The sequence below is a fragment of the Pinus tabuliformis genome, chromosome 2_1 (genome assembly GCF_031772625.1).
Source record: "Pinus tabuliformis cultivar Carrire ecotype Pingquan chromosome 2_1, CPIR1, whole genome shotgun sequence".
In the NCBI taxonomy this organism is placed as follows: domain Eukaryota; kingdom Viridiplantae; phylum Streptophyta; class Pinopsida; order Pinales; family Pinaceae; genus Pinus; species Pinus tabuliformis.
Genome location: NC_142299.1, coordinates 447610902 through 447637111, shown reverse-complemented (window position 1 = coordinate 447637111; position 26210 = coordinate 447610902).

Sequence of the window (26210 nt, the reverse complement as noted above, 5' to 3'; positions counted from 1 at the left end):
TTCATTCATTAATTAATTAACTGAGGTCACTCATGAGTGATTATCAGATCAAGTGGTATTAGAGCCTTAGGCTATTAAGGTTAGACAAGCTTGTGTTGGTTTAGTTGTTAAATGTTAACTATATCAAAGCTCAAATTAGGAGAAGGAGAGTTATTCGAAACTAATCCTGAAATTGGGAGAGTCTATCCTCGAAATACAATGTCAGAAGAAGGTTCTGTAGGGCCGGACACTCAATTCATAGATAGTTTCCTAGCCATAAGGTCCATGGTAGAAGAAATGTATAAGGACTTTAGAAAACACAAGGATGAAGATGCATCAGGCTCCAAACAAGACAAACGAGAAGATGAGTCTTTCCTACATGACCACTCAAAAGGCAAAGGGAAGGAAGAACACTTTCTCACACCTCCTAATAGCCCTGAACATAAAAAGAAAGCATCTTTGATTAAGCTAGATGTTAAATTTGGTTTACCTATATATGATGGAGAGTTGAATGCAGAAAAGTTGGACAATTGGATTAGACAAATTGATTTTTATTGCAGAGTATTGATTCAGACAAGAGCAAGATTCAGCTGGCAAGCCTACGCCTTGGAGGCACTGACTTGGTTTGGTGGGAAGGCAGGACCCAAGCTGACATGAAGAGACATGGTAAGAATCTCTCTGTCTGGAGTGAATTTGTTTCTACAATCAAAAAATAGTTCTATCCATTGGCCTACATGCAGCAAGCCATGATGAGTTGGAAAACTCTTCGACAGTTGAAAGGGAAAAGTGTGCAAGGGCACACTCAAGAATTTAGAAAGAGAGCATTGATTCTAGGAATCTCATTAGACTCACCTGAGACTCTGTTGAAGTACATTGGTGGTCTACACATCTACATGAGGCGCACTATCCTCATGTTTAATCCCACTAGTATAGATGAGGTATCTGTACAAGCTACTCATCTAGAAGCTAGAGGAAAGAATGGAAGTCCAGAAGTTGGGGGATCATCCCAACCCACTGCAAGCAAGAATAAGGAAAAAGAAAGCAGAAATGGAAAGCAAGGAAGGTCAACACTGCACAGAAGAGCAAGGCTTCATGCAATCACTGTAAAAATGATGGGCATGATGATGAGCATTGTTGGATTCTGCATCCAGCGCTGAGACCTAAGAAGTTTGAGGGCAAGAAGAAGAAAACTGTTGCAGCTATTTAGAAGGATTTGGGGTCAAACTTAGGAGATGAAACAACTATTGCAGCCATAGGTATAAAAGGTAAGAATTCTGAAGCGTCTACTAGTAATTTTGCACAATCTATTATTGATGAAGAAAATGAGAGAAAAAGACATGAGCTTTTCCATATTCGAGTTATTTCCAAACATCAAAAGATTGATACTTTGTTTGATAGTGGCTCACAAGTAAATTTAATTTCTGAAGCAATTGTAAAGAAGTTGGGATTAGTAACTACATCTCACAAGAAACCATACCCATTAGGATGGTTGAATGATAAAGCATAACTACAAGTGACTAGACAGTGCAAACTCAAGTTTTCTTTTGGGTCAACATTTGTATAGTTAGACATAATTCCTTTGGATATATGTGGAATTTTTTTAGGAAGTCCTTACTTGTATGACAGAAAAGCTATCTTCTATAGAGTTGAGAACAAGTATCTACTTGTTAAAGATGGAATCGAATACTTTGTAAGAGCTCATAAGCTCAAGAATAATTATACTCTCATAAGCTCAGGGCAGATGAAACGAATGATAAATTCATGTAAACAATTCTTACTGATGGTTTGTAAAGGAAAAGAAACCTGATAAAACCAATCTATTTGAAGGCTGTAACGCTGAACAACAAGATGATTTAGAAAAGGTTGTTTCAGAGTATGATATCTTGTTTCAAGAACCTAAAGGTCTACCACCCAATAAGATCGTTAACAATATGGTTCAAATTAGCTTGATGAAATACTCCCCTTTTTTCAAGGGGAGAAGGGACAATAAAACAAGTCCAAATTTGATGTTCCATAACAATTTGGACCACACTAATCTTTTATCTTCCAATGGGGCAAGTCAATTAATTAGTAAGCATCAAGGAACTATTTTTTCATTATCTAATGGGGAAGAATACAGTGGATCTTTTATGGTTCTATCACCATCCAACTATTTTTGAATCGTTCTATTAAATGATTCTAAATGTTATGATACGGGAAATCAATCAAATAGAAAGGATCCTATGAGAAAATTCGTTGAATTTTCAGGTCTCTTGGGTAATTTACATAGTATAACCAACCATTTTCCATCCTCCCATTTTCTAACTTATAAAAAAGTATTATCAAAGAAACATTCCATTTTCCACAATTCTTTCAATACTTTCCAAGTACCTAAATATTATTTCATGGACGAAAATATGATAGTTTATCATTTCGATCCATGCAGGAACATCATTTCCAATCTATTGGGTCCAAATTGGTGCTCTTCCTCATCCGAATCCGAATTCTGCTAAAAAACATTTCCAGTAGTTAGTCTTGGACAATTGATTCCTGAAAGTGTATGGATATCCGAGGATGAACCACTCCCCAAATCTGGTCAAATTATAGCAGTTGATGAGGTATCTTTAGTCATTAGATCAGCTAAACCTTATTTGGCTACTCGAAAAGCGACTATCCATAGTCATTATGGAGAAATTCTTGACAAAGGAGATACATTGATAACATTGATATATGAAAGGTTCAAATCCAGTGATATACTTCAAGGTCTTCCTAAAGTTAAACAATTGTCAGAAGCCCGTTTGAATAATTCAATATCGATGAATCTGAAAGAAAGTTTTGAAAATTGGACCGGAGATATGACAAGATTTCTTGGAAGTCTTTGGGGGTTATTCATAAGTGCTAGGATAACTATGGAACAAAGTCAGATTCATTTGGTCAATCAGATTCAAAAATTTTACCGATCCCAAGGGGTACGAATTGGTGATAAGCATATAGAGGTTATTGTACGCCAAATGACATCGAAAGTCTTAATTTTAGAAGATGGAACGGCTAATGTTTTTTCACCGGGGGAAATCATTGGATTATCAAGAGCACAGAGAATGGATCGTGCTCTGGAAGAGGCAATCTACTATCAAACCATGTTATTAGGAATAACAAGGGCATCTCTGAATACTCAAATTTTTATATCCAAAGCGAGTTTCGAAGAAACTGCTCGGGTCTTAGCTAAAGCTGCTCTACAAGGTCGTATCGATTGGTTGAAAGGCTTGAAGGAAAATGTTATTCTCGGGGGGATGATACCTGCCGGTACTAGGCAACATATTCACCGTTCAGGGAAATGAAATGGAATAGATCCAAGAATAGGGAATAGGAATCTATTTAGCAACAAAGTGAAGGACATTTTATTTCATCATGACAAAGTAGATTGTTTTTCCTTTCAAGACAATTCTCACAAATATCACAATATAATAAAACAACAATTAAAATAGTCTTGAGAAATAGATTTCTTGTTATGTTCATGAATATGTCTTCTATAATAGGAAGAATATCAAATATTCTATGAGTGAGAACGTTTCTATCACGTACTAGACAGACAGGCAATCTTTAAGATGCAATTGATTCCGTTGGAATAATTAGATATTATGATACATTTTATTTCGCTATTTTGGGGAGGAAAGCGAACGAGAATGAGAAAAAGATATTGGAACATTGATTTGGAAGAGATGATGGAACCAAGAGTTCATTTAGGGCATAAAACTAGGAAATGGAACCCTAATATGGCACCTTACATTTTTACAGAGCATAAAGATACTCATATTATAAATCTAGCTAAAACTGCTCGTTCTTTATCAGAAGCTTGTGATTTGCTGTTTGATATAGCAGGTAGAGGAAAACAATTCTTGATAGTCGGTACGAAATATCAAGCAACTGATTTAGTAGCATCAGTTGCTACAGAAGCTCGATGTCATTATGTAAATAGAAAAAAAGGAAATAGTACATGATATTATTTTGCAGCAAGATGCTCCATTGGCTAACATTGGAATGTACAGGTTGTCTGCTTTAGGGAATGCTGAAATCAAGAAGCAGGTGCAGGAGTTGCTCGAGAAGGGGTTCATCAGACCTAGCACATCACCATGTGGGTCACCAATCGTTTTGGTGAGAAAGAAAGATGGCTCATGGAGAATGTGCATTGACTACCGAGCACTGAATAAGATAACAATCAAAAATCGTTATCCCCTTCCTCGCATAGATGATATTTTAGATCAACTGAAAGAAGCTGTTTATTTTTCCAAGCTAGACTTGCAGAACAAGATGCATGGAAGACTGCTTTCAAAACAAAGCAAGGATTGTATGAGTGGCTAGTTATGCCTTTTGGCTTAACTAATGCTCTTACTACTTTCATGAGATTAATTAATGATGTACTCAGACCTTTTCTTGATGATTTTGTTATTGTGTATCTAGATGACATTCTAATATTTAGAAAAACATGGGAAGAACACTTAAAGCATGCTAAGCAGATGCTAGATGTTTTGAGAAGAGAAAAACTTTATGTTAAACTCTCAAAATGTGAATTTGGAAAAACATCTCTGAATTATTTGGGTCATATAGTAGGGGGTGGTGAATTGAAGATAGATCCCTCTAAAGTGGCAGTCATTGTAAACTGGCCTAAACCCAAATCTGCTATAGAAGTTAGAAGCTTCTTAGGGGCAGCACAATATTGGAGAAAGTTCATTTCTAACCTTTCCTTAATTGTAGCTCCCTTACATTCTTTAACAGGATTGAATAAGGTGTTTCTGTGGGGAGGCAAACAACAGAAAGCCTTCAACACCTTGAAAGAAAAGATTAGTATAGCACCTGTACTAGCACTGCCTGATCTTCAAAGACCATTTGAGATCCAAACAGATGCCAGTGACTATGCCATGGGAGCAGTGTTGACACAGCACGGTAAACCCATATGTTATCATTCTGAGACATTTAATTCTGCAGTAGTTAACTATCCTACATATGATAAAGAATTGTATGCATTAGTACAGAGTGTGAAAAAGTGGAAACATTACTTAATGGGAAAAGACACAGTAATACATACTGAACATCAACCACTTCAATATCTACACTCCCAAAGTAAGTTGCAGCAATCAAGACACTATAGATAGATGGGTTTTCTACAACAGTTTCATTTAGTCATCAGATATAAAAAGGGCATACGTAATAAAGTTGCAGACATGTTATCTAGACCCATTATAAATGCATCTACTATACTTAAGCATAATTCTGTGTTACATGAGAGTTACATTGAACAATATGCTCAAGGCAGACTTCAAAGATGTATATGCAACTTTAAGTCAAGGCAAAATAGTAGAAGAATTGGACTATCATGTAAAGGACCAACTCTTATACTGTTGTGGGAAGTTATGCATTCCACAAACTGAAAGAGTAAAGATAATTCGAGAAGCACACACTTCTCTAATATCAGGTCACTTTGGGGTAAGTAAAATAGTTGCACAGCTGCAAAGATTTTGTTATTGGCCAAAAATGAATGGGACAGTTTCTAGATATGTAAGAGGGTGTACTATGTGTGCTAAAAGCAAGCCCAGCAATAGAAAAATAGGCTTGTACACTCCATTACCAATTTCTTCTCACCCTTGGGAAAGCGTTTCCATGGATTTTTTTGGAGGACTACCTAAGTCTAGGAAAGGTCATGATTATTTGTATGTTGTTGTGGATAGGTTCAGCAAAATGTGTATTTTGATACCTTGTAATAAACAGATTACAGATGAACAAACTGCAAAATTGTTCTTTCAACATGTATGGGTTCATTTTGAATTACCCTCTTCCATTGTATCTGATTGAGACACCTGATTTTTGGGAAAGTTTTGGTCAAGTCTGTGGGAACTGATGGACACCAAACTGAAGAAAAGCACAACTTTTCATCGACAAACTAATGGCCAGACATAAGTAGTTAACAGGACAGTAATCCAGCTACTCATAGGATATTGTAGCAAACATCCTAAGCTTTGGGATGAACATTTGTGTTATGTGCAGCATGCTTACAACAGAGAAAAACATTCTTCTACACAGAGATCTCCTTTTGAGACCTATTTTGGTTTCACACCAAGGTCTCCTTTGGATTTTGTCTTTGGTAAAGACACCATAGTTGAGGGACACAATGATGTGGACAGGGCAACTAGGTTCATTGAACAGATCCAAGAGATCCACCAAGCAGTACAAGAATAGCTAGAAAAGAGCCAAGCCAAATACAAGGCAGCGCATGACAAGCATTGGATGGAGCATAGTTTCCAAGTTGGAGGCCAAGTCTAGCTATATATCAGCAAGGACAGGATGCAAGGTTAAGGTAAGAAGTTAAAGCCTATCAGGTATGGACCTTTCAAGATAGTTGAGAAAATCAGTGAGAATGCTTTTCGCCTTGATCTAACAGCTTACATGCACATCTACTCAGTCGTAAATGCAGATTGCTTGAGATTGTTTGAACCTTCACTAATTTAGGATTCCGAAGAGTAGAGTCAATTGCCTTCTATTGATGACCTGTTACCTGAATATCTTAATGAATTGCAGGGAGACACAGTGCTGGATAGGAAGGTGAGGATGACGCGTAGGGGAGATGTTGAGTACCTTAGAATTGGGCTCAAGGGTTCAAAGCCCAGTAGTGCAAAGTGGATAGAGATTGGACAAGTGAGACAATTGTACCCTCACTTAGTTGATGCTTGAAAACCAAATTTTGGTGGTCCAAAAGCTTTTTCAGTGGGAAGGCCATGATCCGAATTAGATCCATGAAGATTATAAAAGTTCCATGACTGTATCAAAATAGGACAAACTTCAAAATTTATGCAAAGAGTGATCAGGAAGACCTCTGGACAGTGGCAGTTTGCAGTCAGCAAGGAACGATGAGGACCTTGGTCAAAGCGCACTAACCGAGGCCCATGGAGACCGCACAAGAGGAAAAACTAGCAGTTAGGAAGCCCAAATTGGGAAATAGAGGGCATTTCTAATGCACGCTGGGGAAAACACCTCAAGAAGGAAAATCCCCGAAGCGCTCGATTGCATGGGAAGCCGAGAAACTGTGGGGAAAGCGCTAAGGCGAAAGGCGGGTCCCACGCTCCAATCCAAAACTGGTGGTATATCAGAGGCATTCTCGGGCGGTAAGCAGATTTAGTTGAAAAAGAGTGATTCCATTCAGCGCATGACGCGTGTCTAGTGGATGAGAGATAAAAATACCTCTCATCGCATGCTAATGGTCGAGCAAGTAAACCGTGCAAAATGAGTGAACACCATAGGATCTGGGGGCTCCAAATCTGACGGTAGAGATTGCGCCTGATGGAGGAACTGGATTTGATAGGGGATTAAGCCACAACACATAAGAGTTGACATCTGATTTGACTGTTGAGTCGGCAGATGAGTCATTCCACAGTGTAACTAAAAACCCGAACCGTTAAGGAAGAGCTGGCGCAGTTCGTGAGAGGACAAGTGGCCACCTCCGTGTGAGACGTTAGTGATGACACAGAGGCAGGGAACTCCAAGTGAATAGCAACAGGTGATCCAAAGGGGTGGAAGAGGAAACGATCAGTCAAAGACAAATTGGCTTTAAGCCATGAATAGACAGAGAGGAAGGGAGGAAGAGAAGAGAATGAAGATAGAGAGGAAGAGAAAAGAAAAGACAGTGAAGTAAGAAGCAGAAAACAGAGAGCCGAGCTGACCTTAGGCAGCATCGAGCAGACAGAAAGCTTGAGAGGTTCAAGCAATCCCTGAGAGGATCTATCGGGAATTAAGCACCACATTGGGCTCCTCCCATTAAAGACCAGAGAGGTCAAGACTTGGTAAGAAAAGAGTCTGTGCACTCTAGTGGCTTGGGGGATCCAAGAACCACCCTACCAAACCTTATCTATTTTAGGAGACTCAAATTGAGCTCCTCATTGTAAATCTCTGCTTTAAAGACACAATAAAAGAAGGCCACCACTAAAAGTTGGACCGGAGATGTAGCCCTAGAGAATAGGGTGAACTCCTTATTAATTGTTTTGTTCTTGCATTTTCTTACTTTGTTTTCCTTACTATTCTCTATTTTCTAGTGTCTATGTATTTTGCAATCTGATCGATCTATTGCCTAAAATAACATAGACACAGACCAGCACATGAGTCTGTAATACCTTCATTCATTAATTAATTAACTGAGGTCACTCACGAGTGATTATCAGATCACTATCAGCTTGTACAGAATTCCAATCCGAACTCTCTGCATCAATACTAGTTCTCCCTGAACCATCTTTTAGCTATCTTTCTCGAACACTCTTTTTACACCCACATCATCCAGCTTGCTTACAGAAATAAGATTTCTGGCTAATGCAATAATATGCAAAACACCCAGAAGTGTTCTAATCCTTCCACCTTGCAACTTCAATTTAAATTTTCTGTGACCAATGATTCTAGCCTTCCTATCATCCCCTAAGAAGACATCACCACCATCATATTTCTCATACTCGTAGAACCACTCCCTATGGGGAGTGAAGTGAAAGGATGCACCTGATTCAATCAACCATGCCTCATGATCTACATGTATACTTGAAGAAGCCAAGTACACATTCCCACCTTCATCTGAGGTGGTTTTCGCCTTTGCAAAAGGAGCATCATCAGATCCCTTTCTTTTGCCAGGTGCTTTAGATTCACAGTCCCTTTTGTAGTGCATTTCCTTTCCACATTTCCAACACATCACCTTATAGGTTTTGCTGGAGATTTAGATCTCCCACTCGATGACTTATTTTTGTTTTTGTTCTGGGACCGTCCTCGTACAGACAAGGCATCACCATTCCATCTCTCCATATTTTCTTTCTCATCTCCCCCGTTAGCAAGGATGGGACTATCTCATCAAACTACAAGGCAGTTGCATTGCTACCTATTGCAATAACCAGAACATCCCACGAATATGGTAGAGAAGACAACAAACTGATGCACTTATCTTCAACTGAAAATTTAATATCAACAAATAATAATTGAGTTACCACAGTATTAAATGTGTTCAGATTCTTTGTCACCGAGTCTCCATCTTTCATCCTAAGGTTATACAACTTTTTCAGTAGAAACAGTTTATTCACCAGAGACTTAGATTGGTACAAAGTTCCTAACTTGACCCACAAAGCCTTAGCCATTGCTTCCCCTCATACATTTAGAAATATTGATTTTGAGACACACAATCGTATTATGCTCTTTGCCTTCCGATCCAACTTCTTCCATTCTTCATCAGACACTTTTGTTGGTTTAGTACCTGGATCTACCGCAATCCACTGATATTTCTCTACCAATAGATCCTCCATCTTGAGTTTCCATAACTCAAAACTCTGACCATTAAATTTAGCGATATCTATCTTTCCACTGCTCGCCATCTTCTTTCACCACCAGAATCGATCCTATAGATCTCCCACTGAACAGGGTCTACCACAGGCCCAAGCGAAACCCCTCAGCAACAAAGGTGTTCCCTTGAAGCCAAAAAAACTCTGATACCAAATGTAGTTTTTAACCCCATGCAGAAATTACCTACATACAAATTCTAAAAAGCAGAAAATAAACAATGTGAGAACATAACACATATAACACATATACATAGAGATTTCCCCCTGGATCCAAAAACTGAGACTACCAGATTGATTTTTCATTATGTTCCTTTCAATGTTACAATACATATTTATACATGCCGAAGCATCCAATACCATGGACTGAAAACCATCGCGTCCAAAATCATGTGCAAAAACCATGCACAAAACCATAGGTAGGTCCGCCCAACCTAATATAGGTTCCAAAAAAATTTCCCCGAGGCACTGCCCCAGACCCTGTAGAGGGGGGCTACCTGCCCCCCTCAAACCTCCTGGACAGGGGGGGCTCTGCCCCCCTCTAACCACTAGTTAACTAAGGAGCCTAGTCTTGGAAAGAATATAACGCAACCCAACAATCTTTACAAGAGTGGTCCACCATAGGAGGTTTTCCAATGATACCTTCTAAAGGAAACTGAAAATATATATCTTAGATGACAACTCATTACAGTGATTAATCATGGTCACTTTCACAAAATCATGAGGTATCAGAGTGAATGATACTCAACAAGACTTACCATAGATGTGTGTGTTAACAACCAATGTGGATTAAAGCAGTTTCAATGGCCATACTTTGGAAGTCAGAGTCCTAATAGAGTTGTTGTAACATCTTTATTCATGCCATTGATTTATTCTTCTATCCTAATCCACCCTAAGAAGTGGAAGACTTCCTCTTAAGTATAGGAGTACTTTCAATGCAACCATGTGTGAAACAAGAGGATAATATTACTCTCATTCAAATTTGAAAAGTATATTCCAGAAAATACCAGAACATGAGGATCCAGTTGCATTAACTAATGTGATGCTACAAATTGTTGAATGATAAAGGAGGAGTGGATACTAACAGTCAACTGAAACTAAGATTTAATGGGATCCATATATTACTGGTCATCATGCAAATCCTCCAAATTTCTTTACTCATCTCCTAAAGTGCAGGATGGATCTGATGATAAGTATGGTGGGTGCTCTTTAATCCCCACTTCTTATGGTTTTTCCTCATAAAATGTGATCTATAATTCTTCAGTTTCCCTGGAAAAATATTTTGGATCCTCATGATTCTGTATTTCTGGGGCAATAGGTCTATTTCCAATTGCTACCAGAACGTGATCTTCTTGAGAAGCAGAGACCCCAGCTTTTGCTAGGATTTGAGATAGCTCTTGGAGTAGCATCAAACTACCTGGAATTTTTCCTACCAGCTGGAAGATCTTGTTAGCACATGGATTTATAGTGGGGGATTCTTATAGCACCAGAAAAATAGAAACAAACTAACTCAGAAGTTCAATTGCATTTAAAAGAAACAAACCAATATTGTAAGCTTAGCAAGCAAATCACAAAAAAGCTAGTTTCCAAATAAATAAACCAGAAATAAAAAAAAAAAAAAAACTCATTTGAGTGAATAAAATCACACTAAAAACTTGCTTGCAGTAAAGGAAAACAAACCATGCATCACACTTTGTAGTAAAAAAAATCACTCTTAAATACTCAATTGCAGTAACGGAAAACAAACCAGGCTTGTGAGCTCTTTGGCAATACCGTCCAGTATGCTTTAGAAAGCAAGGGGAATCACACTAATCTAAAAATTCATTTGCGAAGGAAAGGGAAAATCATGACAAATTGTTGAGGCCTTATCCTACAATGCCTGCTTGGCAAGAACGCCAAAATTTCGAGCGGTATAAATGCAAGATTTACACCAACATTTAAATTGTCAATCCAGGTTGGTGAACTTGGATGCGTAGCAAAATATATGCCAGAAGAAGACCTGAGGTATTTGTGGAATAAAAATAAAGCTATTGAAAACAATTCAAAGGCATCATTCAAAAAAGGACCAAGATTCTTCAAAGCAAAGTAAACGCACTGTGAATCTACTTCAAGCTCCTCTTCTAGGTTGAATGACTCCTGCAGAAAGTCTACCTCATTTGTCTATGGGACAAGGGAATGTAGATTCCACTCAAACTGAAAAACCATTCAAAAAATAAATAATGTGATTTAGTTTTCAAAACCTCTCAAAGGATTACCTGCTAAGTTGCAAAAATGGAAAGCATGAATTAAAACTAGGAAGCATGAAGCTACTTAATTCTAACTAATCTGATAAAACCATTGAATTCTTTAAAAGGAATCTAGACTATATATACACTACTTCTTTGGAGACAATTCAGTAATCAACTGTAAGGAAAGTTTGAAATAGGAACAAATAAGATAAATACATTTCCTACTACTTTTAAGCTCACCCTAATTTTATAAAATCATTAAGTACTTTCTCTTCATCACAAAAATATTCTACAAGTATGTGTATTGCTTAAAGCAGCATGAAGGAATATCAATAAAAAAATTTAACCTTAAGACATTCTAAGAATTATGTGAGCACTTCACTTTGCCAATAAAATAAGATTACAATCTCTCCTCATGCTAAGCTTAGCATTTGATTATTATGATTTTAGGAGTGAGTGCGAGGATCAATTTCATATCTCAAATAATGGTTTTAAGGTAGTCATGAATGCTACACGATGAGTTAAATAAACCAGAACTCTTAATAAGCCATTGTATCCCTGTTATGCAGCAAATGAGATAAGGGCAAGTATCACACTTAATTTGTAATAAAAATGAGATATGCAGTAAGGAAACATCCATTACCTATACTCTGTCTTAGTCTTCATAGAAATACATTCCAAGAAAACAATGACATCATTAATCAAACTCAAATGATCAGAGCAATGAAAAAGAACTGTGGAATGAAATTACAAATCTCAAATGATCAAAGCATAAAGAAGAGTTGCTCACACTTACACACTATGCATTTGTCAAAATAGAATGCAGAAAAAATCCTAGGAGGTATTGGTCAATGAACTAGCTGGTGGGCCCAAACCACCTAGCTCGTTTCCCTTGCAACAGTTAAATCACAATTTCAAAAGATTGAGAGAAAAACTAGGAATATAATCCAAATGCCATTTTATATTAATTTCGAAGCCTTGTTACATTAGTGTAGAATCATGCAGAGCATCGCTCCAGTGGTCCCCTCTAGGGATCATCCCACTAGGCATGCAAGCTCCTCCCTCTCTTAACGAAGTCAATCTCTGTCTATCAAAATACAATTATAAATCTTAATCCCCTCTTTTTTTGTGTATTTCATGGCCTTCATATTTATAATAGTGATGCCTCTGAGTTACTCAGATTGAAGGTTATTAGTAGCTATAATTTTAAATTTTAAAACCAACTCCTGCATAAAAATAAGAGACTTTACTGTCAACTGGATTCATATTGATCTAGAGTTTCCATATATTCATAATGACCAGTGACAAGCCATGAGATCTTCGTCATAAAATTTATGAGAGTATGACACTTTTAACAACCTCAATGGCTTCTAGAAATAGTTTGACCACGTGCTTTGACCTTAGCTCTATGCACTTCTTTGAAGACCCAGGCGTGATTAAGGGAACATATCACCATCTTGAACCTATTCTCTTCAAAACCCATATGCTCTCTTTCCATCATGACAACTCGATATATGAAAAACATGGAGGAGAGAATAATATTTTCACTATTGGAATACGAACTACTATTAGAATAGGAATTATGCACCTACCACCAAGATAACTTATTATTAGTCCTAATTTCACATAAAATCCCTTCAAATCATCAAAACAAAGAAAATTCATATAACAATAACACATTGCCTCTTAATGATATAAGTGTTTTTCAACAAAAAGAATGAAAATCTAGACAAAATGGAGGCTCAGCACCTATTGATGAGACTCATCATCACACCCCTACTCAAGTTATTTTTCATCCTTTGAGCCACTCAACCACCTATTTCCATGTCTTTCATGGCCCCAGTGGCTTGTCTGACATCCCAAGGCTCCTCAGATGGTGTGCCTTATTGAGGATAGAAGCCTGCATTATTTTCTATTTATTACCACTGCTTCCTCTCCTCTTCTTCATTTATTCCTTCCTATAGGCATAGCAACAAGGGTGGACTGAGCTTGAGTCCAATCTAGTTGATTTTTAATCTTTGCATGAGTCTTTTATACAGGGGTGTCCTTTCCAATGAATTCCTCAACCTTTCCACAAAGTGATACTCCCTGATCTAGAGACTAGGGGTAAGGAATTCCATATTCTTTGGCATAATTGCTAACTTTCTGTCCCTAACAGCGTGAGTGTGTCTTCAAAATGTGAGATGGCCTTCTCCTAGGTGGAAATGTATTTGGGTGCTATATCAACATCATTGCAGATGATGTCATGATTTCCAATGAAATTCATTGGGTTTATCTTCTCTTCCTTGATATGCAATGGTTTCTTCTCTTCCATTTCCATTACTTTCCTTACCTCCTTGGCTCTGGCCTCCTCACAAGTCATCCAAGATGCTAGGGCCATCAGTTGTAGGTCACCCAACTTTTCATTGGGACGCCAAATATTAATATCAGTAAAGATGAGGTTATGCATGTAGAACTCGACCAATTTTTCTCTGTCTTCTAAGATACTTTTGTCACATAATTCAAAGAATTATTTCTAGTCTTGAAATGGCATTGATCCACGTCGTGCTAGGGTCTGTACTTGGAATTGTATCCACTAATCTTAAAGAAAGAGTGCATAATATTTGGATGTTTGGATGCACTCTAATTCCTCCATGGAGAGGCTTTCCATTGTAGCTAGTTGGGTTTCCTTCTCCTGCAACTTCTCCCTCAACCATCTATTTTCTATCTGTAACCGTTCCTTCATTGTGCACTCTTTCTCTCTTATCTCACTTAACTATTTGCCCATTTCAAGGACCTTCTCTTCCATGAGGCCCACATCTTCCACCTTTTTGGACTTAGAAATATGCATCCATCTGTGGGTTCTTCCTCTTTCTGCTTCTAGTTCAAATAAAAGTGGAATTACAATATTTTGGGGAATAACTCTCCCTCATTCAATGAATTTATATAGGAGCTCAAACTAGGCTATATAATAGGCCCCTGGATCTCTGGGAAGTCCTTCTCAAATGTCTTTGGGGAAGCTTCCCACTTATGTAGTTGTTGTGTTACATTATGCCCCTCGTGTTGCTCATTCTTCCCTTCATGTAGCACCTTCTATTCTTCTTGTAGCACACTTTATTTTTCCTGTAGCATGCTTTTTTCTTCATGTAGCTTCCCCTATACTTTTTGTTATAGGGGGCTACGTTTCTTGGGTTGTTTAAAGGAGGTTGATATGGTGGTGGGCCTCCTTACATATGCTATAGGAGTCTTTGATATGTTTTCAAGAGAGGTTACCTCCTCAACTTTTATTTCAATGAGCCCTACCTCCTCTTTCTTAATTGGGGACCCTTCAATTGTGATAGGGGCCTTTGTGGGAGTTTGAGGCCTCCCTTTCTTGATCCTCATGTTTTTTTGGGTCTTAAAATAGAGGGGAGCTTCCATTTTCCTTTTCTTTTTGGGTTTGATTGGGGTGCTCAAGGTAAATAAGGTGGAAACTACCTCTTTTTCATTGGGTCCTAGAGACAAACTTGCTTTCTCTAGGGATACCCCTTCTTCTCTAGATTCAATAGTTTTCTCAGGGCTTGGTTTTTCCTATTTCTCCCACTTTTCCTCATCATATTTCTCTTTTCCTACCTCTACCGATAGTTCTTCCTCTATATTCTCTACATATGACTCTCCTTCCTCTTCTGCCTGAGCCCCCTCTTCTTCTTCTTCCTTACCCTCTCTTCCTCCAACACTAGTGGTTGGGGTCTCACCTGGTGTGAGGGTATGAGTGTTAATGAAGGTATCTCTATCCATATCAATGAATTTGGACCAAAGGACAGGGATCCTTAGTTTTCTCAAGGAATCCACCACTATCAGTTTGATGAGGCCATGGTGTCCTAGGTGTTGGTGTTTTCCCTCTCTCACTTTTTGAATCCTGTCCCTGATGGACTGTAGGAGGAAGTATGGTACACTGAGTCTTTGAACCAGGGGAAATTCTGCTTGAAACCTTAGTTCATGGAGTAATCTAAAATGGTTTCATTAGAATTCACTTAACCTCTGTTCACTTGAGATGTATTTTAGGATATGGTAGGCCACCTCATCCCAGGGATAGGGTGGATTTCCCTCCTAACTCCATTCTTGTCCTTAATATGCTTTTCATTCGTGGTGAAGAAGTTATTTTAGCGATGGAACTAGTGGTTTTTTTCCTCCTTTCCATTGGATCCCTCGGGATAGGGGTGTCACCCTACTAATTAGCTCAGGACAAATGGAAATAGCTAATCCCCCCAACAAAGTGGTGGATCTAACTTATGTCTGAAAGTTCAAGGCCATAGAAAATTCATATGAAATGTCATCATCATATCCCCTCAACAGTTCAAAGAATCCTAGCCACTAATGTCCTCTAAAAATGTCTAAAACAAGAGGGTGGAGATGGATTCTTTTAGTGTTTGAGGGCTCTCTTCTATTGAATCCTCCCCCCATCTCTTTTCTATGTTTTTAACTAAGTGAAGGAGAAATTATTCTTGCAATAGATCAAATGTGTAATTCAATGGCAGTAGAGGGTTAAAATCTCTAACTGATAATAATTTTGTATTCCCTCTAATCTACAGCTAGACAAGTTCTTTCAATTCACCAAACGACTAATATTTCCTATAGAATTTAGGGTGCACCAACATGCAAGTTATCGATAGATAAAGGAGAGGGTTCACTTACTTTCTACCACATGGCCTGGGATAAAGATAATCAATTGGAGACCAATTCAACCCTTGGCAACGTTCCTTCACCCTTTTGGGCTTCCTATAGTAGTTTCTCGGTCTTCCTGTAGCATTTACAGGCTTCCTATAGCTTCTTGTAGCTTCCTCATGTAGAAATGGCAGAGCAGGGTTCAACTCTCCTCGATGGCACCCCAAGCCCATCCTCACTTTAACTATTTTTGAAATCAGCATAAATGCAAGAGAATTCGAGCCCCAGTACATTATATGCCATTTTTGGCTTGCACTTGGAGCATTGTGATGACATGGAAGGGGCATGGAGTTTTCTCTTTTGGACTGTTGTCCCCACTTGGAGTAATCATTCCCTCATCCCTCATAATCGACATCCACTCTCTGGTATCCTAACTTGACTGATGTCACACCTCCGTATTTCATGAGGGATCATATTCACTTCTTGTTTATTGACTAAGGGTGGCGAAGTTAACTAGCCACCTTCAACTTATAAAAGTACCTCCTCTTGATATTTATACGTTTTTCATTATTTACACATAGGGAGGAGATGACAGGTTGCCATACCTATGCTTACCTCATGATCAACTAATGTAGGGATGTGCATGCTAGAACTGGACCTTTTTACTGTCACCAAGGGAGTTGTATTATTGTGTTTTTCCTTTTCCTGTGCATATCTTTTTTTTTTTTTTGCTCCTCAGGGTATTTGACTATTATTGTTGCTATGTGTGCAGGTCCTTTGTCGATGTCCAAGGTGCTATTGTTGGTGGAGATTCTTGCTTGGAGTGGTATGAATACTGCAGAGTGCCTCACCAGTTGGTATCACCCCCCATACTGATGGAAAAAAGATAGGATTATGGCTTTCTGTGAGATTTGCATAGGCTGCTACAGGAGGAGGTTCTCTTCCTGTAGTAGTCCTTTTCTTCTCTTCCAGGGTCTTGAAACTACATGGGGGTGATGAGAAAGGATGTAAAGGGTTTGGAGGATGGTGCTAGGGCTACAAGGGAGTAGTGTAGTTTTGTGAAAATGGAGAGGATGTGCTCTATGTGTTTCTCAAAGAAAAAGAAAAATTACAGGGTGAGATAGAGTGGAGGGTTATTAATGAAAAATATTAATTTTTATGTGAACTGCGATGGATGAATGATGGATAGATGGTGGATCATGTTGGGATACCCTTATTTATCCTTTGAAAGGTCATTCTTGGTGGTCTTTTTATTCGTACTTCCCTCTTGTATATTTTTGGAGCCCTCTGATAGCACTAGATGATCTTCCTGTAGCAATCCACAGAGGGGTTGAAATTTGATTTTTGATCTACTAGGATGATGGAGAGCAGTGAGCACATGAGTTTGATTTGTGGATATGAAGTGGATGGAGGGAGAATTGGAGAGAATATTGAGGATGTTGGTCCTGTAGCTAAGGAATATTCCATTGTCTTCAAACCTGCAAAATGAAAAAAATAATTAACATACATGTTGTGGATCCATGTCTTGGATTTTTCTTTGTTTTGTTTTTGGTTTTTGTTTAGAGACATAGGTTGCCTCAAGAGAGGTTTTCAACCTATATGCCTTCCCTAGGCACCTCAAGAGAGGTTTTCACCCATGGATCTTTATTTTACTTCTTTTTATTTACTCCTGGGCTCCCTCAGAGAGGTTTTCAACCCAAGAGTTTTCCTGAGATGCCTCATAAAGGTTTCCATCCAAGCCTTTTATTATTATTGTTATTATTATTATTTTTTTTTCAGAACAATACCTAGAAATGTTGTGAATTGGAAGCTATGACACTTCCAATCACATTAACCTTTTTGTTGATGGTGCTGATAAATTCTTCCTTAGACATACGTTTTACGTATACCTTCAACCTGTAGCCATTAACAAGAGAGGGAATCCCTTCTTCATCAATGGTCCTGATTTGAACAGCTCCATTGTCATGATATTTCTCTATCACGTATGGGCCTAACCATCTTGTCATCAATTTTCCTTTGAAATCCTTGAACCTAGAGTCATATAGTAAGGCCCAATCCTTTTCGTGAAAAACTTTTTCCTTGATATGCCTATCATGCCAGACCTTCTTCTGCAATTGTATAACTTCAATGTGTAGAAGGGCCCACATTTTGAAATCATCCAAGCCATTTAACTATATAAGCCTCTCCTACTATGCTTTGATGACATCTAAGTCCAATTGGACTGCCATTCTCAAATTATTATACTCAAACTCAATAGAGATCAAAGCTTTCTTTCCATAAACTAGATCATATGCAGTAAAACTAGTAGTTATTTTCCAAGTTGTGTTATAGGCCCAAGTGGCCCCCACTAATATGTCTGCCCAATCCCTCCTAATGCTACTCACAACCTTGGTGAGGATGCCCTCTAATGCCCTATTTATAATCTCTACTTTTCCATTTTCTTGAGGGTGATAGGCAATATATTTTCTATGTTTGATATGATGCTACCTTAATAGATTCTCGATCAGATGTGATGTGAATTGAGCTCCATGATTAGTAACTATCTCTTTGGGTTACCCAAATTTGTAGAACACCTTCTCCCTTAAGAACTCAACCACTTTATCCTCTGTTGTTTCCTTGATAGCCTTTGTCGAAGGAAAATTTTAAGGATGGAAAATTTTCTTGAAGTTTAAAAACATTGGCGAATATCACTAATCCCTAATATGTAAACTATAAAATGTTTATTGATATATTTGTAAAATTATTTAATTTTATAATGATTTTATATATAGTCTCTATATAATGTTGGCAATTTTTAAGGTAAAATAATTTTATATTCTAAAATTTGGGCGAATCATCTTTTATAAAAATTGGAATTTGGCGAATCTTTTTTATGGAAAATCATGGAAAATTAGCCCATTGGGTGAATATTAGCCCCTAAAATTTTCTATGCCTTTTTCTCAGCCCACTTTGTTAAATAATTAGTGCACACAATGATGTACTTTTTCTTCCCTGATGGTGGATCAATTGGCCCAATGAAATCCATGCCCCACTTGTCAAATGGCTCTAAGGCCACCTTGGGTTGTAGGATAATTTTATCCTTGTGTGTGGGTTTCCCCATCCTATGGCACTAATCCCATATGCTAGTATACCTTCTTTCATCTGGGTGGAGAGTGGGCCAATAATAGCTAGCTTGTAGAGCTTTGAAAGTTGTTCTCTTGGTAGTGAAATGACCTCCACAAAGCCCATCATGACAGGCTGAGAGGATGTCAAATACTTCCTGTCACTGACACATATCCTTAAGATCTGATCTAGTCTAGCTTGAAGATATTTCCCCCAATCCAAGTGAAAGGGACACTCTTCATTACAATTCCGCTCTTTTCCCTAGATGACAAATTTGGAGGGAATATTGAAACAACTAGGTAGTTGGCTATGTTAGCAAACCATGGAGAGAGAAATGAGATAGAAAATAAGTGCTCACCTAGAAGCTAATCATAGACCATTTGATGAGTCTCATTAATGGGTAAATTATATGGACCTTAATGCCACTCTCCAACTTATTAAAATCAACGTTTCTCACATTTCTTTACATGTTTTGTTATATTTTGCTTAGTGAGAAGGGTAAAGATGAGATGTCATGTCTTGTGGTCTAATGTGAATTGATTGCAAGTTTTGGAGCAAATTTTGGCTAACTAAAGTGTAGGAACTCGAAGTAGACAAGCAAGAGGGATTTTAGGAGATCTTATCTCCCTTCTTAACTCCTCACTCAATCGAAGATTCCTCCACCAGATCTCATTAGCTCGAAGTTACAAGGAGCCGAGCCGTTAAGGTCATTGGCATCCAAGCGAGTGATAGCGGAAGACCAGTTGATCTTGAGTTGGGAGCCAAGCCTCCCTAAATTTAAGGAAGTTGTTGGTAGCTTCAGTGGTATAAATAAGAAAGCCTAGAGCCTCAGTAGGATTTAATTTTTTTTTGTTGTAGCCAAGACGCATTTTCGAGCTAAGACATTGTGATTGATGACTCTTATCTATTTTTGATATTTTAATGAAAATGACAAGAATTCCCTTGATCCAGCATTGAGTTGACTCAGAGGGCTGAAGCTCTTGGGTTAGGGCCCAACCCTAGCAGCATAGGTTCCTCTTTTTGTACATGCATGCTTAGATTATATTCATAGTTAGCTAATGAAGTGATTTTGGTTTTGTTAATCTACAATTATTTGGGTAATTAATTAGTTTGCTTCCATTTGTGGATAGTTAGATTAGTGGTATCTTAGTAATAGTAGACACTCCAGAAAATGTTGTGATGGTGGCCTTCACCTCATCTCCCTTATGGGATCATGACTTGAGGGTTCCATTCACACAACCCAAAAAATAGATTTCTTGTTTTATTACTGCATAATATAGGGTTTCTTGGTGAATAGGTCATTATATTTGAAGTTTCTTAGGATTATTTACAATTTTCATTTTGATATCTTATGTTTTTCTATGGTTTCAAAGCACTTCTATTCATGAACTTAGCCATTAGCTCATAATAACTCCGTTTTCCTCCATTCAATGAATCTTTTCCATATATAGATGAATTTATGCATAAATGAAGACAAGAGTGTATGTTGTTCCAGGTGATTCTAATTTTCAAGGAGACCTCATCTCATTCACCTCATACACGTCCTATCCATCCATGTTTCCAAGGTCCACTAAACCCTAAATCTGATTCTTGTTTTGTAAGCAAAGTTGTCATTTCCATTGAGAAAATCTAACCATCTTGAAGCATCTGACTAAGCCTTGGATAGTGTTCACCTCCTCCATGACTTATCTCCCATCAAACACCTTTCCCACACTTCATTATACCTTTCCTACCATATCCTAATCATTCGACCTGTTTCCTCTAGTAAAACAGGGCATCCTATAGTAGAACTAGGACATCCTATAGTAGTACTATAGGAAACCCTGTAGCAACCTATTTTAAGAAATAATTTAGAAAAAAATTGTAATCTAAGCTTAGATTAGGCCTCCACTTGGCTTCCATACCCTTGAGACTAGTCTGTACCTTTTCCTCCATACCTGTCTCCCCTGCCAAAGAACAAGTGAAAATTAGCATTTGCATTCATAAAACTAAACATCAAAACATGTTTTTTCTACAATTTCTAAATTAGCACATGCATACAGTAGTCATAATACTTCTTTGATCAGATTCCATGCTCAGCTAGTCTATATCATCACATGTTATGAAAAGGTTAATCTAGGTTTCTTTTGCAAGCAAAATGTGTAAATGTGTAGCTAGATGATTTCATGTCACTTTATAAGCATCTTCCAATTCAGTGTTTCATTCCCTAGAGTAGGAAACATTCATTTTCTTTCATTAAGGATAATTTTCCCTTTTCCATTTGGTAGTTAGACTCCTTCTAGTCAATAGAATATTGGTTTGAAAAATCCTAGTGGTCTATCACTCCAGTTGAAAAGTAACAAGAGTAGACCATTGCATATATTTTGTATACAAAACTATCACCTCCAAGTTTGTATGAACCCCGGGTTCATGAAGTAAAGTTGGTAGCTTTAGGAGTTGCAACATTCTTGCTACAATACTGGCACTCATCACCATCCCTTCATTACCTGCAGGCAAAGCAAGTCTAGACAAAAAATCTGCAACTACATTTTATTTTCGTGGCTTGTCAATGGTAGTTAAATCAAATTGTTGTAACAATAGCAACCATATAATGATTATAGCATTCACATGACACTTATTCATCAAGTATTTTATAGCTTCATGGGAATTATGAACAAAAGTTTGGTATCCAATGGTGTAGTGTCTGAATTTGTTCAAAGACTATACAATAGCTAGGAGTTCTTTCTCATTTACAGTGTAGTTCAATTCAACCTTAGACAATTTTTTACAAATTGGGAAAGAAGATCCCAATTTGGGCCCGTAAGTATGGGTGCAGTGGTTAATTTTTATTTTAAGATCTCAAGGGCCTCTTGGCAGCTATCTGTCTAGCAGAATTATGAGCCTTTGGCCAGCAATCCAAAAAATGGTGAGGCCACTTTGCTAAAGTCCTTGATAAACCTCCTATAGTATCTATCTAAGCCCAAGAAACTCCTAACATCCCTTTGCTTTTGAGGAGTACAGACCCTTTTTATGATGGAAATTTTGTTTGGGTCCACTTGTGTTCCCTATTGAGATACCAAATGGCCAAGGACAGTCCTTGCATGCATTAAGAATTGACACTTCTCAGGACTAAGCGAGAGGCTTATTTCAATGCACTTCTTTAGGACTTTCCCCAAGTTAGAGAGAGCCTCCAAGAAGCCACACCCATAGGGAGTGAAATCATCCATGTAGATCTCTACATAGTCATGGACCAACTCAGAAAATATTCTCAGAACTTCCCTTCTAAAAGTGGAAGGGGCATTACATAAACCAAAACGAAGGACCCTATAAGAAAAGGTACCCCAAGGACAGGTGAATGTAATTTTATCTTGATCCTCAGGGATGATTTGGATCTCATTGTAACCAGTGAATCCATATAGGAAAGAGAAGAACTTCTTCCCTGCAAGATCATCTAAAACTTGGTCAATGAAAGGTAAAGGGAAATGGTCTTTCTTGGTGACTTTGTTCATCTCTTTGTAATCCACGCAGATCCTGCACTTCCCATTCTTATTTGGGATCAAAACTAGAGGGGATACCCACTCACTATCTGAGATGGAGTATATTAACCCTGCATCGAGCAACTTTTACAACTCTTCCTTTACTATGTCCTTGAGGGCTGGGTTCATTCACCTCTGAGGTTTGTGCACAGGTTTTCATCCCTCCTTGATGTAGATGTGATGAGTACAAACAGAAGGATGAAGCCCCTTAATTTATTTATAGCTCCAAGAAAAAGCTTCTAAGTGCTCTCTCAAAAATTTTCACAACTTCTCTTCTTGGTTGGCTAAGAGAGAGGGGTTAAACTTCAAGGTTCTAGATGGACCAAAGTATATGACTTTGAAATGTCCAGGACTTGGGTCAACTAGGCATAACTAAGTCCAAGGATTACCCTCAAGTTCCTTCATAATCTCGACAAGAGGCATGGTATTGGGGGGTTGATTCTGGAAGATTTGGTCAATGAGGTCATCTTCATGAGGTTGCCCCCCTCCTATAACAACATATAGGGTATATATTGGATGGGATGTTGTATGGTACACTTCATCTTCCTCATCCTCTTCCAACAATAAGGGTAAGTCATGCTTAATAGATGGCTGAGCAGGAAGTTACAATACCAACTATTTAGGCAAATGCCCATTCTTAATGGTCATGTTCCTAATCATGCAACTTATGTAAGAATCAACAATGGATAGCCATGGTATTGCCAAGATGAGAGGATAACCACTGAATTTTTTTTGGGCTGGAGAACCAAGAATTTAGTAGGATACTCCTAGGAGTCAATAAAGACCGTTACATCCTCAACAGCTCCCTTAGGAGCCATTGTGGATCTATCTCCAAGTTGCAACATTGTAGTGGTCTTTCTCAAGTATTGTTGTAGGTTTAATTTCATCATGGTTTCTTTAGTCATCACATTGATGGTTTCCCTAATATCAATCAGGCTGTGAGGGACAATGATGCCATCAATGTGCACATCTACCACTGGAGATCCAAGGTATAAATATTTTGGACAAATCACTCTCCTCAGCATCAAATCAGATAATTGACCAATAACATTGATGGTAGGGGCATCTCTTTTTCTCCTCCTAGGGTGTTTGAAACATTTCTCTTTGATAAACTTATTTTAGATGGGAACATGCTTAATAGCTTGGATGAGGGGTATCTTAACAGACAGATTCTTCAATTACCCAAGAAGTTCAGTCTCTTTTGGGGTTCTCTAGATAGAATGGATCAGTCTCTTAGAAAAAGGAGGTGGATTACTTGAGGGCTACTCTCTTCCTTTTCCTCTTCAAGTTCCTCAGGTGATGATGGAGGTTGGTTATCAAAAAGCAATCTTCCAAACCCGAGGTTGATTTCTAGAATCTCCACAACATAGGCAGGGTAAGATGTATCTCCATTGTAGACCTATTGTGCTTGCTTATTATTCAAGTTCGGATTGGGTTGAGTAGGAATCTGAGGTTTCTTAGGTGGAACATGATGAGTGAATTGGGGTTGAGATGGAGGTGGATTCAGTAAAGTAGGAGGTTCAATGAATTGAGACATCCACCCTTATGATGGGTTATTCCACTAAGGATGTGGAGAAGAATATGGATGAAATGGTTGATTGATAGTTTGGGGAGAATAATGATGTGCATAAGGCCAAGAAGGAGGTGTGGACCATGATGGATGAGTGAAAGAATACCAAGGTGGCAACGGTGCATCCTGCTTGGGATGGTAATAAGTGTAAAATGTATATTGCATGCCTTGTTGGTATGGATGAGGTCCTTGAGGCCTCCTTTGATTAATAAAACATAGTTTCTCAACGCCACCTCCTGCCCCTTGGTATACAACTTTTAATCCAAGCAAATAAGGACATTTATCTATGGCATGGTTTTCCTCACAGACTAAGCAGAAATCTATGAAATTTAATGGACATTCATTTTTCAGGTGCCTTCTAGTGCACTTAAGGGAAAAAAATGGCTAAGACCATCTCTCCTTCCTCTTGTATCCTCTTGATCTACATGGTATCCATTTACAGAGCAAAGGTATCCAACATTTAACTTTTAAAGTCCTCCAACATGTTTCCAATTTCATTGTTGATGGACGTTGTGGAGGGAGAGGAACTGATCAAAGCTTGACTAGCCCTACTCTTCTTCCTAGCAGCCCTAGAATGGTTCTTGAACATTTTTTTGATGTCTTCATAGGATCACTGATATATGTCTCCCCCAGACAACATGTTCAGGGTTTCCACCATGTCCTCCGTGATCCATCAGATAAGAACTAACTTGAGTGATTCAAGATTAAGGGTGCATCTAGCTCTCCTATAATTGAGTTGGAATCTTTCCTCAAAGTCCTCTAGGGATATATCAGATCCAAGATTCATCCTAAAGATTTATTCTTTGGTTTATTTGGACCAATATTAGTCCATGTACTTCTTGTTAAATGCTTGTTGCATTTGAGCCCAAGTAGTGATGCTATCCCCAGGCAAACCCATAAACCAATGAAAGGCTCCATCCTTAAGGGTAGATGGGAACAACTTCAGCTTCTGGTCATTAGAGGTATAGTCAAAGTTCCTACGGACAACAAAAAAATCAAACATAAAAGTATCAAGCTCCTTAGAGGTTAAGCCATGGAAGTGAGGAAGGGAAATAGGGCTTATATTCTTCGTTCTAGCCTCTCCATTAGTCTCTCTGATAAGAAAAACCTCATCATTCCCATTTTCAGCCATGATTTGGGTAGGTGAAATGGGTTGTTCTTCTTCCCCAATAAGTTCTTCAAAAATATAAGGTTGTTCACCTAAGGGGTCTTCTAACTCCCCTATAGTTAGAGAGGGAATTTTGCATTCACCGAAGAAGAGTGAAGGTTAAAAGTTTGATGGTGTGGGGGTGTTTGGTAAGAATTTTCCTTTAGTGTCTCTATTCCTACAAGGCATGAAAGAAAAATTCCTTTTTTTAGGTGATTTTTTTTTAACTAAATGCAAAAGAAAAATAAATGCTTAAGTAGAAATAGCAGTTACCTAGACACCTCCCTGACCATGACGCCAAAAAGTGCTGAGCCCTGGTATTGCACCAAGAGTGCTGCAACTCCTAGGGGCTGCCCAACTCTTTTTATCGACCTGGGGTTCGTATACAATTGGAGGTGAAAATGCTATATACACAGTAGAAGGAATTCTACTCATGCCACCCTCAACTAGGCCATTTAATCATTAAGGCTTCAAAACCATTCTTCTACTAGATTAGGGGGAGATTAACTACTTAAAGTGCAATTCAAAAAGTAGCTCGAATGTAGAAAATTAAATTATTTTCAAATCTCACTTGTAGATGCTACCAACTTGGAAATGTTATTGGATCGATTCATGAAAGAACACCAAAGTTATGTTACCCGTAGAAAGGAAACTACACTAGTTGCAATCAACCATCTAGCTATCAAATTCACTTGTAACCAGGAAATTATTCTACCT